This window comes from Macrosteles quadrilineatus, unplaced genomic scaffold (genome assembly GCF_028750875.1).
Source record: "Macrosteles quadrilineatus isolate MER2022 unplaced genomic scaffold, UCM_ALF_1.0 Scaffold_3__2_contigs__length_128488019, whole genome shotgun sequence".
NCBI classification, from domain to species: domain Eukaryota; kingdom Metazoa; phylum Arthropoda; class Insecta; order Hemiptera; family Cicadellidae; genus Macrosteles; species Macrosteles quadrilineatus.
Genome location: NW_026542596.1, coordinates 21,795,725 through 21,809,296, shown reverse-complemented (window position 1 = coordinate 21,809,296; position 13,572 = coordinate 21,795,725). Strand labels below are relative to the sequence as shown.

The 13,572-nt window shown below is 34.0% G+C and overlaps 1 protein-coding gene across 3 annotated transcripts in view; it reads right to left on the bottom strand.

Annotated features, from left to right (window-relative positions):
- LOC128988428 (14-3-3 protein zeta) overlaps nt 1–12,632 on the bottom strand; it is a 47,622-nt gene extending 34,990 nt beyond the window's left edge. For 2 of the 3 annotated variants that reach the window (XM_054409696.1, XM_054409697.1), the window contains exon 1: nt 12,330–12,487. The gene's annotated coding sequence lies outside the window, so the exon portion shown is untranslated. The other variant, XM_054409698.1, reaches the window with a different exon arrangement.
- Between the last annotated feature and the right edge of the window lie 940 nt (nt 12,633–13,572).

Genomic DNA, 13,572 nt, shown 5'->3' with positions numbered 1-13,572 from the left:
GTTAACATGGGAAACTATGGAGCCATTGAGGCAGAGCCCGAAAGGATTTTTGGGATAAGAATATTTTCATTGCTTGCGCGATTTCTTCAAGGCAACTTAGAAAGATTAATAATACTAATGACACATACTATGAAAACACAAAATATAACGTAAACCATTTTCTTCTTTACATTTTATCATACAAAATAATACAACAATTTCTTGATTTAACTTTAAACATCACCGACATCACAGATAGCCCAATTTTCGTATGGATGTAAACAAAATTTCATTGATAACTTGAAAAAGTTCAGATGATTGACAACAGAATTCAGCACAAACTATGCAATTTTAAAAGCTAATATGACGAGGTTATATGCTTTCACGGGATATCAACTAGAGACGGCTATGATATCATCCAAACGGAATAATACCTCCAATGCGGAGTTATTATTTTCTTTTAGCGGCAACTGAAAATGTAGCTGACTGAATATTAATAACAAATTATTATTTATTTCGGGATTTTAAGGCAAAATGTTAAGAATTATTTGAAGTTTAGAATTTTTATTTTTGGTTTACGTAAATGTTAAATAAGTGAGTAGATTTTTATACTCTGTGGTAAAACATTTTATTCGGGTTATTTCACTTCCAATGGAAAATCTTTTTCCTTTTTTAACTTTTGTTAAAATACTACTCCTATAATGAATATTGCTAGATTGGTTTTGTGAACTTAAAAATGAACATCGTGTGCGAAATACTAAGACAGATATTCAAGGTAATTTTCAAACACTGTGTATACACATAAAAACGAGAATGCTTATGCTCTGAATCTTGAAAGAACACTTCAGGACTTTTAAATGGTAACATTATCCTTATTGCTATAACTAGGTCAAACAAACTAAAAATTTCGTAACCAACTCGACCTCCCAAAAAATGTACTTTGTGTACGTGAAAAGAAATTGATAGTGAGTTTATAAGCAATTATTAGTTAGATTTTATAGCCATTTGTATTAGAATACCGCACTGTTTTGTTTAAGCAAAGGACTATAACATACTAAATTTTTATCAAAAACGTTCGGGCCATTTTTGTGAAAATCCGATTTTTCCGTTATTTTATGGGGTTTTTATGGGAAAATAACATAATTTACAATAACTTTTGAACCGTAATTTTTACAGAAATGGGATTTGTACCATTTTGTTCAGAATATAAAGGACTATAACATACTACATTTTTATCAAAATCGTTTGGGCCGTTTTTAAGAAAATCCTATTTTTCCGTTCATTTATGGGGTTTTATGGGAAAATCCCCATTAAAAATCAAAATTTCTAAAAAATTGAAAAAACTATCAAAATTGTAAGGACTACAACATAGCCTACTATGTTAAATAAAAACCGAATTTTTTCTAAAATCCTATTTTTTGTTATTTTATGGGGTTTTATGGGAAAATAACATAATTTACCATAACTTTTGAACCGTAATTTTTAGAGAAATGGGATTTGTACCATTTTGTTCAGAATTTAAAGGGAAAATACTAAATTTTTATCAAAACCGTTCGGGCCATTTTTGAGAAAATTCAATTATTCCGGTTATTTATGGGAAAATCCCCATTAAACATCAAAACTTCAAAAAAATTAAAAAAACGCCTGGAGATACTATGGATTAAAACCTACATACCAAATTTCATCGAAGTCGGACCACATGTGTAGTCTCTAGCTCAGTACACATCCAGACACACACACAGACATCACTTCGAAAACCACTTTTTTGGGTCTAGGGGGGCCCAAAACGAATATATCCACTCAAAACTCAAACTCGAAAATTTTGACGAAAACAATACTTTCTCCATATCCTATGGTAGGCATATAGGGGGAGAAAGTAAAAACAAATAAATTGGTACCACAATACACAGAATCTCATGGACATTCAAATGAGATAATTGAGCGAAGCTCTTTGAGATCGGTTTATGCAAACTATGTAATCAGATAACTCAATAACGGCTGAACATATTAAAGCCAAACTTTCCAGGGTTAAATTGACAAGCAGTGAGCACAAAAACAAATTTCAATTTAAAAATTTCTGTAGCCTATAAATTTTAAGACGGTGACACACTACCGATCTTTTCCCCGAACAAGACCCCGAACCGAGCAGGGAGAAGGGAGAAGGGAGGTCGAAGGGAGCATGTTCGATAGTGTGTCACGGGTCCATACACCGATCCAGACATCAGGCCGAGCAGGGAGACGAGCGCTCTGGAGGCGGTTTTTTGGCGAAAGATCAAAGAAAAGATCGGTCCGATGTACGGAGTGATGTACGATAGTGTGTCACGGTATATTTTTGCCCCGTACATCGTCGCGAGCGCCGCACCGAGCGGCCGCCTGCGCTAGCGTTGATAGTTCTAATTTAATATGGAATTTAAACTCTTTAATTGCTAAAATAAATAAATGTTGGGTAATATTTTGCCGTTATATATTATGGGCATTTATGTTGTAATTTTGATGTTTGTTTGGTCAAGGTTGAAAATGTATTTTACAAGTTGAAACCGTTAAATCAATGATACCAATGATGTTTAACTTGAATTTAGTAATTGATGTCATACTTTAATTAGTTCAAAATTAATATAAACATAAATGATATTAAAGGCAATCAAAATTATTATTCTGTAACATGTTATTTCATGTTTTATTACTGTTAGCGAATTTCCCTATAGGGAAGTAGCTATTACCGTAGGTCTCATGGTAAGACCTAAGCCCGGGACCGATTTACTTTTTCATTTTGATGTCCCCAGAGGCCAAAAACACCATTCGTTTAAATTTTTATATATCTATATATAGAGATATATATATATATATATGTGTCCATCCGCACGATAACTTGAGTAATTTTTGTCGGATTTTGATAAAATTTGGTTTGAAGGTGTAAGGCGGGATAAACTTGAATGAGTTCGCGAACCAGCATGATCGGACTATGGGAACGGGGGTTTATGGGGGGTTTTATGGGGTAAAAATAGGTTTTTCCCATTTTTGACCCTAAAAACACAAAATTTCTCAATTTTTTTGTTAAACCATTTTGTAGAGCTTAAAAAAACAAATAATTTAGTATATTGAAGCGTTATTATGCGCCTAATTGTTACGGAGAAAATTCAAAAAAATTGTAATTTTAAAATTCCCATGTTATTCTTATGGAGAGTAAGTCAACTGTTGAAGTTTGCTTGTTTATGAACATATTTTGATCAAATTTGGAAAATACAATAATTTCTTACTAAACCACAGCACCTTTTAACATTTTACATAAAAAAAACTTTTACCCTCCCTGTTGCAGCAAACCTAAGTACTCATTAAACTAATTCTGTTTAAATAGGGAATAAATGTGATATTTTTAAGGAGACAATTTAGTTTAAATCCAATCAGGCAAATGGAAATTCGCTAAGTCTGCAGGTTTGCTGCGGCGGGGGTATTTTAGTATTACTGCCTCTGCGCTCTCACTCACACACGCTCTCCATCTCTCTCTAAACTCCCTTTGTCGCGCTCGGTAGAACTTGTCTGGTATTGGTCTTGTTCGGGGAAATGTTCGGATTGAAAATATGCAGATTTTCACCTCCCTTCTCCCTGCTCGGTTCGGGGTCTTGTTCGGGGAAAAGATCGATAGTGTGTCACCTAAACATGCCTTTAAACATTGGCCTTTTAGGGTTGCTATGATGGTTACCAATTAACAAAACAACGTAAATGTAAATAAAAAAAGACTAATGACATTTGGTTATGACAAACCATCTTAAGTTAAGCTAGCAAATTACAAAATACAGTACAAAAGAGAACAGTCAGATTAATACAATTGATCATTAATTACTACTCTTAGGTTGTAATACACTGAATAATGGTAGGCCTATATATAGGCCAAATGTAAATGTTTAAATGTTGTTTTACCATTGGCGGAAAATATTTACTGTCTGGATTTTCAGAATGATTCATGTTAAAAATGTTAGAGTGCGCTGATGTCGACTAAATGTTTTTTATGAACATAACAAATAATATTGATCCGGATGCAAATAGGAATTAAAAAAACAATTTTAATCAGCTACTTTAACCAGCGAACACAGAATAATAACTTAATTCAATATTATAGAACGGGCATAAAAATTAAACAAGCGATACAAAATGTTGTGCTAACCTTTGGTTTGTCATAGAAGCAAAGGTTTGTAACGCCTCGGAATTGGCAAAAATCAGTTGTGTAGACATTATAAATTTAATCTTTATTTTGACAAACAACCTTACAATATTAAGATGAAATTTTGAAAATAGGTAGAGTGCTTGAAAATAATCCCTTCATACAAAGAGTTTTAAAATTAATATTTGGTTGGTTATGCTTACATATTCATATATTATATTGCTTATAATATTTATAAAGTTCATTTTGAATAAAAACTGGAAACGAGATATGAAAAAGTTAGTCAACTACTAACATTGTCTTTTTATGGTCAGAGAAGTTTTATCTGTGGTAAAGTTGTAGATAATTAGATAGGTAGCCTATATTTTACTGTTTGTATTCAACTTTTTTTCTATTGCGCTTAGTTTTGTCAAAATTTTGGGTTGAACAGAGCGGAAAATCCTCATTTGAATGGTTTGGCGGGTGCTAGCCACCCGCGGCTGTTGTAGCATCGCATTCGCATACCTAATTATTAAGTACTGTAAGTCGACTGAATTATTCCAAGCAGGTTGTTTCTTTTAATTTTCCTTAATTGCTCTAGTTTTGTATCAAAAATTGGTTTAAATACAGTAAAAGAAAATCTTTGTTATTGAAAATAGAACCTACATTAAAGCAGCAATTCCGTAATTTAAAATACTGTATTGAAAACAGTCGCCTATCCTTTATAAATACAGTGATTGCCTAGGCCTGTACAGAAGTAAAGTTACGATAACTATACGTAGGTATATTGGACATAGACTTGAGTGCTTGTGCTTTACATACTGAAGTCCAGTCATAGGCTAACTAAGCTTACCTCTCTGATATGACATTCCTTCTACTTTCACGTTATTAGAAGAATTGTTACAGCCAACAGAACCGCATGTTGACATTTTTATGTCAGGTTAGTAATTTACTACAATCCAATCTAATAAATAGGTTTTAGATCTACACTAACACAGTGCAGGCTCAACAACTCAAATTAAATGGCGTAGCCTAATACAGAAACATATTTAATATTGGTTTTTAATAATTTTGTTGTAGCTTATTAGTAACGTATTTGATTTATTCAAGCTGTAATTTATGCCAAGGCCTGAACAAACACATATCTTCATTTCAAAAGGTTGTCGTGTGATACTTCAAAGTAGGTAATCTTTAGACTACTACAGGCATATGTAACTTAGGTCCGATTTCACCAAACAATTAAACCGCCGTTAAACCATGTTCTAACTGCAGTTAACTCTTAAGTTAGATAATTAACTGCCCAATTTTGACCGGTTAACTTCTTTAATCCTTTGTTAAGTAAATATCAGTTGACTTCAGTTTAAAGTTTATATGGAAAGGCCAAATGGTAGAATAGAATACGATACGAATTAGCTTTTGAAAGTAATTATGGTGATGAAGAGTAGCCTATGTTGTTCGCCGAACTGGGTGGATAAGAGAAAGGTTAATGATTTTAATAACAAAGATGAAATTGATTTTATTATTAGATATCAACTATCAAAACGTTTAGTCTTTTTTTTTAGGCAATGAATACTACACTTTAGTGGTTTGTGTTTAGGCTATCCCACAATAGTGCATTACTTTAGGTTATCCCACAAGGTTTTTAGTTAAGGCGTAGGTATATCTGTGATCAGCGACCACGTTGAACTGATTGGCGATCAAGAGCCGTACTCTTTTATCCCGGCTAAGACGAGTGTTTTCTACTAACGTTATCAAATTTATTTTTTCATTGTTCAAAAAAATAGGCTTCCTTTTCCCTTTCCCGGCTTTGGGTAACCCTAACCCATCGTTCAAACAATTGTTTTGCGTTCGGTCAGACGTAATTAAGGACAATATCTAAACCTAAATTGTCATTATTATTCTGCTAGTATTTGATAGAAAATCATTATTTTGGTGTTATCTTTATTGTGTCTCGTTCATGTAATTCTTTTGACTCCAGTTTTTTCACTACTTCAAATGTACCAAACTGGTTAGTTAACAAACAGAATATTGAACATCCCTGTAAAAAGTTAGATTTTGAGTCTTGACTCTACTGCAAAACTCAATCAATTTGTTCCTCAATTGAATATGTTTGATCAACATTGCTTTGCCTTTATTTACTTAAATGTTAATTGTCAGTGGCGTAACAGATTTTTCCGGGCCCCCCTGCAAACTTATTTTTCGGGCCCCCTCTCATGAGTTATTTTAGACCACCGATACAACATACTCAAACACCCTCCCCCCTCACCAATTAGTTTTTTTTTTTACCACCGATATAATACAATAAACGGAAAGTAAATAAAAGATACGTCTTATAACACTTAAAACATATATTTACGCTTACATTGTTACTCACAAGACGGTAAATATACAAAAAAGATGGTAAGTGGTAATCGATTTCGATTGGACACTCCAATCATCATCAGACCCGGATGATGATTGAATGAATAAATGAATGAATGAGTGAATGAACAAATGAATTTTTTATTATTTCAATACAGTACATCAGTTCAATGGTACAAAAAACAATTTATGAAATTGAGTGAAATTTACAAAAAATTATTGGAGTGTCCAATCGAAACCGATCACCACTTACCATCTCTTTTCTATATTTACTGTCTTGTGAGTAACAGTGTAAGCGTAAATATATGTTTTTAATGTTATAAGACGTCTCTTTTATTTACGGTACTATCCGTAAATTTAATAACACGTACAATGCTGATCAAGAAGTTATTTAATACAATAAACAAACAGTTGTTTTATCATAAATTGAGAGTAGTAAATAAATTATGGGGAATGGTTCATAAAAGGATGTGTTAAGTATTTCAGTCAGGGTTTGATGAGAAAAAGTTACACTACATCAATCAGTGGTTGTAGGCCCAAATAAATAGTTTTAAAATAAAATAAAAATACCTTTTTTTTTATCCGTAGCCTATCATAATTTTTTATATAGAGGTTTGAAACTTAATTTTTTACACACTTTTATAAACGATTAAATAACTTCTTATAGATTTCCTAATTAGCTTAACTTACAATTTACCATGAATAGTTGAAAAGGTTTTATTCTAGTATTCGTGCAATTTACAAATAATGACTAGGCCTAAATTCAAAATGTTCTTCTTCACTTGAATTTGCTCATTCTAACTGAATTTTGTGAAGCGAGTGCTTTTATGACCTCTTTAAAATCAATCGATCTTGCTGCTTCACTCTCTATACCCTACTTAGTATACTTAGCCCACTAAGCCTTTCTTGAGACGTGGTACCGGTACTTCGAAGATAGTGTTTAATCAACTTTAACCTCGAAAACGACCTTTCAGCTGATGCAACATTTACGGGCAGTGTAAAAAAAAAACAAAGTGTATGCTGTGCAGTGCATAGTCCTACCATCTGGAACGCTGCAAGGGACAGAATAGTAGAATAGTAAAAGATAGTAGTCAACTTAAAAGTTCACAAATTCCTTTTACTGATATCTTTGTTAAGATTTCTGCTTTCAAATTCTTTTTAAAAGTGAGCATTCTGCGAGGAAAATCTAAAGTGAAATCCTCGTTATATTCAGCAGATGTTTTAACATTTAGGCCTAACTGTTTGTATGTAGACAACGATAAAAACTCCGGGGTGAAAACAGAGTGAGAACATACTACCATAGACAAAACATAGTTGCTTAGTCTACGATACTACTTACATCGTTCATCCCTCAACTATTTAAGTGATTTGATTTATTACAGTATCTAAAGTTCTACGATACACAACTGTTTTGAAATAAAGGTTAGGATCCGATAGCGATAGGCGGCCGTCCTCTGCTAGTCCAACAAACTGTTTTAAAATGTTGTTAACCTTTTTTAAATGTTAAATTTGTTACCTTAGTTCATTTTCACTGAATAGGCCTAACACAATTAAACGATGACAACATATTAATAAGATTAATGTTATTACTTGTTTAATAGGCTACAATTATTAAATTATTCATAATCAATTTCAATAAGAATAAACTCCAATGTTTCGGCTCCACTCGTCTCGCGGGCCTCTCTGCTCGCCGGTTTCCGCTCTCCGTTTCCCGCTCACCGGTTCGCTTTGCGGGCCCCCTCGTCTTCCGCCCCCCCTCCCCCCACCGCATAGCGGGCCCTTCTGTTATGCCACTGTCACTTGTTTTGGTATTTATTCATGCTTTCTGTTGTTATTTTAATCTTTGTGCTCAGAATCTATTGTATTCATATAAGCTTGCTGCCTCCAGTTTTGTTTTCACTACTTCATAAACACTGATTTATTTTCTAGTTTAGCCTATGTTTACATTGCTCCCATAACAGCTTGGTATTATGACAGTTCACTGTCACCGCCACCTGGATTTTGCTCCAAACTCTCGTTTATAAAACCAGCGTTATTTTTTACGCGTTTTCTTAGTGAAACCAGATTCCCTTAAGTATGGTTTAAATCATCGGTTAGCTTTAACCGAAGATTAACTAAACCAACGTTAGCGAGAATTTTGTGAAATCGGGCCTTAATCGTAGCATAAGTACGGTAGCTTCATACAAATTTAACAAAACAGATTATGATTAGGTACTTAGAAGATTTCCAAATTTGCATTTGAGTACAATCTGACCCACACCTTAATTTCTTGAAAATTTAATTGGACCCACATTGTACAACGGGTTGTTTGTTGCCTATCCCCCAGTATGGTGTAGAATGTTCTCAGAGTATCCAATAAATCTTTTCTATCGATGTTGGTACCGTACATTGCAGGTCAAGAGTGTACTGTAGATCCTGTAGTGGACTTAGGAAAGTCAAAATTTTATTTTTTTCTTACGTAACTTAGCATTGTCAAGAGTTAGAACATTCGAGAGCTTGCTTATTGAGCCATTTTCTATGGAGAGAGTCAAAAGCATATTATATTAAATAAGTGAAGCAAATTGTAAAGAAAAAAAAAGATGGCTAGACTTAGGCTATGAAAATTGTTTAGTTAATAACTTAACGATGGGTTAAAATCATGAGGTTTTTTACCAATAACATTTACTCATGTTTTTATGTTGTAATCTATAGGCTAAGTTAATATTTTTTATAAAAAAATGTATTTTTAAATAAGGTTATTTGTTTACTGTATATCAAAGCTCACTCCGCTCAATTGGCAGACATGAAGCCGCACAGCCTACCTAGTTTATTATATGGATAGCAATATATTTTAGTATAAATAAAACATGTTTTACAACTGCGACTATTATAGTCGCTCTGCCATTTCACAAACACGTAACTTAAAAATGCTTGATTTGTTTTTGTTGTTGTGAGACCATAATTGTATCGAAATGATTTTAGCTCCAATAATATAGGAAGGTTTTCCTTATAAGGGGTAAGTTGCCACCACTCGTTTCTTTGTAGGCAAAAAATATCCTTTCTTATAACTTTTTTGAAAATAGGCTAACCATGTTTGGCAGTTTTTTGATGCGTAAGTTTAAATATGTGGTGCATCTGACGTTGCAACTGAAATTTTCGTTCACTTAACTTTGCCTAATTACACAGTGATCTAACTGAGAGATAAAGTTCGTCCAAGTTATGTAACAAAGTGCAAGTTTAGAATCTTAAAGGTAACTTATACAAATTTAGCTACGGTAATCATTCTGTATAGGTGCCTCCAAACAAATTTTTAATTTTCTCACTTCATAGTTTTTTACCTCCTGAATCCAAATATACCCTACCATTATTTTTTACAGCTGATGAATATTTCTCAAGATATCGCCATAGCCTAATACAATAAACAAGGTAGGATGTATGACATTACAAGTGGAATGAACTACGGTTTAAGAAAGCAAACAGCTGATTGTGACAACTTTATTAAGGCCTAGCTCTAACTCTGATTCTGCATATGAAAATCACCTGATTAAGTTACACTTTTCACTTTCTAAGGCCAATAAGTTAAACACATTTAATAAAATGTAGCCTATTATTGTTAGGCCTACCAGTATTTTATTTTTATTAATGACTTATTGATGTATATTTCTCCGTTTAGAAATTACATAATTATATGGTGCTATTCTAACATAACCTAACCTAACCAAACCTCTAGAATGTTTAAGCAAACTCCTTTTGATGTCAGAAAAGGAATGTCAGGGTTGTGGGTCATGCTTTATGTGAACCGGTGACTGCATTAAGTCCTTTGAAGGTAGGTTAGATTAGGTAAGTTAAAGTTTAGGTTAACTTATAATGTATCGAGTTGTTAGTTTATATCGCCTGCACTGTTTTTGTAAAATTAAAATCCAGATAAAAACACTTTAAATTACTATTTCAAAAATGCAAGCACCAAATAGCCACCAATTCGCATAAAGCACAACCTACCACCTTGACATGCATAAAAAAGAACTAAGTTTACATGTAATTAGTCCAGCAGTCCATCTCCATAATGTGACGAAATTCCTAGAAATCATTATTGACTACTGAATCACTTGAAATGCTTCTACAACGATGTTATCATGTTTAATCAACGATGTTATTCTTCTCATCAACCATATTACTCTCTTCGCTTACTTGAACTTGTGACGGCATAGCAGACTAGCACTACGCAGCAATTTTTGTTTTGAGTTCTAGTTGTAGTGAAGTAAAATGACGTCACCAGGCATAATGCCGATGACAGAATCAGAGTGAGTTAATAAAGCTCAAAAGTTGTTACTTCCAGTTGCTTGTCTTGAGGTTGAAAACAAACAGCTGTGGGCTTAGTTAACCCACAATTCATTCCACTTGTAAATGTTATCCATCTCACCTTGTTTATTGCAATGTTGTATATTTTTACGGCAATATCTTGAGAAATATTCATCAGCGGTGAAAAATAATGGTAAGTACATTTGGATTCAGCAGGTAAAAAACTTTAAAGTAAGATATCAAAATTAAAAATTTGTTTATTTTACAATTATTGTTAAACTTACCTAACCATTTAAGTTATTTGGATTCAACCAAAATCTTGTATTTAACGCGAATATTAATTGTCACTGCCACTAAAACCACCCTAAGTTTAGGCCTAAGTTACTAAACGGGGCTAAGTTATCACAGTTGCGCTGCCAGTTGGAGGGTTAAACTTAAATGGACAAATGGTCGTTTACACGCAGGCTTAGGTAAAAGCTTTACATGCCAAGTTTAATAGCTCTCGACATAGGTCTAGCCATAACTTAAGCTTGGCCTAGCCTAGAAGTGATCATGCAGTTTAAAAACGATGCTAGGCCATAACTTAATACCGGTAAGTAGGCCTATACCTGAATTAACTTACAGTACCTCCTCTTCATCGATGACCAGCCTAGGCTGGATAGATAGCGTAAAAGAAAAAGATAAAAACTAATTTAGATGCCTATATCGTACATTTAAAACTGTGTGGTGGCGGTGGACAGCTAAGTTAGTTCATCGCGCCAGCATAACTTACTTGAAGAACTCCGTAGTCGAGTTGAAAGGGTTCTCCAATAAAAATTGTTTGATTTTGTTTGTGAACACTTTTGTGTCAAGTTCTGTTATTTTACCAGGCAGAGCATTGTAAGTTACATCCTGACAGCTATGGCAGGGAAACTGTCTCTCGTCATATAGTTAGTCTGTAGCGATCTGTAGGCTATTTAATTTATGGGCACTTCTGACATTATGGTCGTGCATGTCACCCCTCGTTTCATGAGAGTTCAAATTTCCTTTGACGTGCAGAAGGCAATTGTAGGTGAACTGATTGAGTAAAGAATCTGTACGTAACTTAGTTATACAATTACAATATTGTAAACATCTATAAGTTATTTTATTTAGCAATAGAAATGTATTGAGGGCCTGTGGCACATGATAGCCAAAAGCCCATTCCAGAAGATTTTTGGCCTGTTGGAAATTAGGCCTAACTTAAAACTTAACTTCGATTGGGCCTAACTTTTCTTTAAAACTTATTGCTCTTTTAAATAAACCAAGGCTAACATACGCTATGCGAAATTATATCGACGAATCTAAGAACTACGGATAACTTAACACAGTAAATAAAGGTAGGCCTATTACAAAATGACAGAATGGCTCTAGGCAGTGAAAATCTCGGACTAAGATATCGGAACATTTTGCTTTTCACCACAGGTCACCGATTACAATTAATTGATAACACTATTGTGTAGGGTAAACCTGAAATACGTAACATTGTGGCATAAGTCGAGTTTGGTGTCTTAGATATATTCAAAAGAAATATTCAAATTAAAACAAATCCTACCTCAAAAGCTAGCCGGTCACTACACTAGCAAACCCAAAATGGCGATGGAACCCACAAGGACACTCCTTAATGCGTCACACGTTAGGAAACAAGCAAATTCCAACTGATGGTTAAAAATCTTAAAAGAATATTAGATTTATTTTAATGACACTAGTAATGCTTACACGTTATAAGGGTATCCCAAGGTTCTGCGAACTTATGTACGCGAATCCACTCGCACTTCAAATAATTTTTATCAAATTCAGTTTCTGAGTTAGACACTAAGCACGGAAAGGGGCTCACATGAGTGGAACTATAGGTTTGTACAGACCTAAAGAAAAATATATCAGATTTTGTACTGAATGTATCTCAAACGGTATAGGTACTGTATGACTAAAATTTAAAAGTATGGAATGAATCAGGATTTTATTATCAACTAGCTGGCCCGACAGACGTTGTCCTGTCCTAATGTGGTTTTATGTCAAATGCTCGTTCATTTTCAAGTCAAGATGAGCTCATTCGCATGTCTCAACTCCTGGTTGAAGTTCGTTCGCTACGCTCATTTACCTTTAAGTCGGAGCTCGTTCGCTCACTTGCATTCAGATTCAGGTTAGCTCGTTCGCTACGCTAACTCGCCTCCGTTGAAGTATGTTCGCTACGCTCACTCACCTTTTGGTTGCAAATTAGATGTTGTCATAGATTTTTAAAAAATACAGGGTGAATAAAAAGTCAAGACCCCCCCCCCTCTAATATTTTTCCAAGTAAATATACAGAGATATTCTTTTAGTGGTCGAGCAATCTTAGCAGAAAGTTTCATTTTATCATTTTAAAATTTTTGAGTGTCCCCCCAAAAGGGGGGTTTTTGGGGGCAACTCAAATATTTTAAATGTAAACCCCCTTCAAGTGACACCTCATTTTGAAGTGTTTACAAAAACTTAAAGAATGGTGAAAACTGGAGGCCGCTATCTCTTCTCTATCCAAAATGGTAGCCCGTCAAATGTTGTGGAAATCAATGGCTGCCATTTTGGATAGAGAAGAGATAGCGAGCTCTGGTTTTCACCATTCTTTAAGTTTTTTTAAACACTTCAAAATGAGGTGTCACTTGATAGGGGTTTCTATTGAAACATTTTTAGTTGTCCCCCGAATCCCCCTTTTGGGGGGACACTCAAAAATTTTTCATTTTAAATAGATAATTTTTTCAATGTAATTATAGTGTTGTGACACATCATACACAAACTACATTTTTACACTGATTTCAATGCCG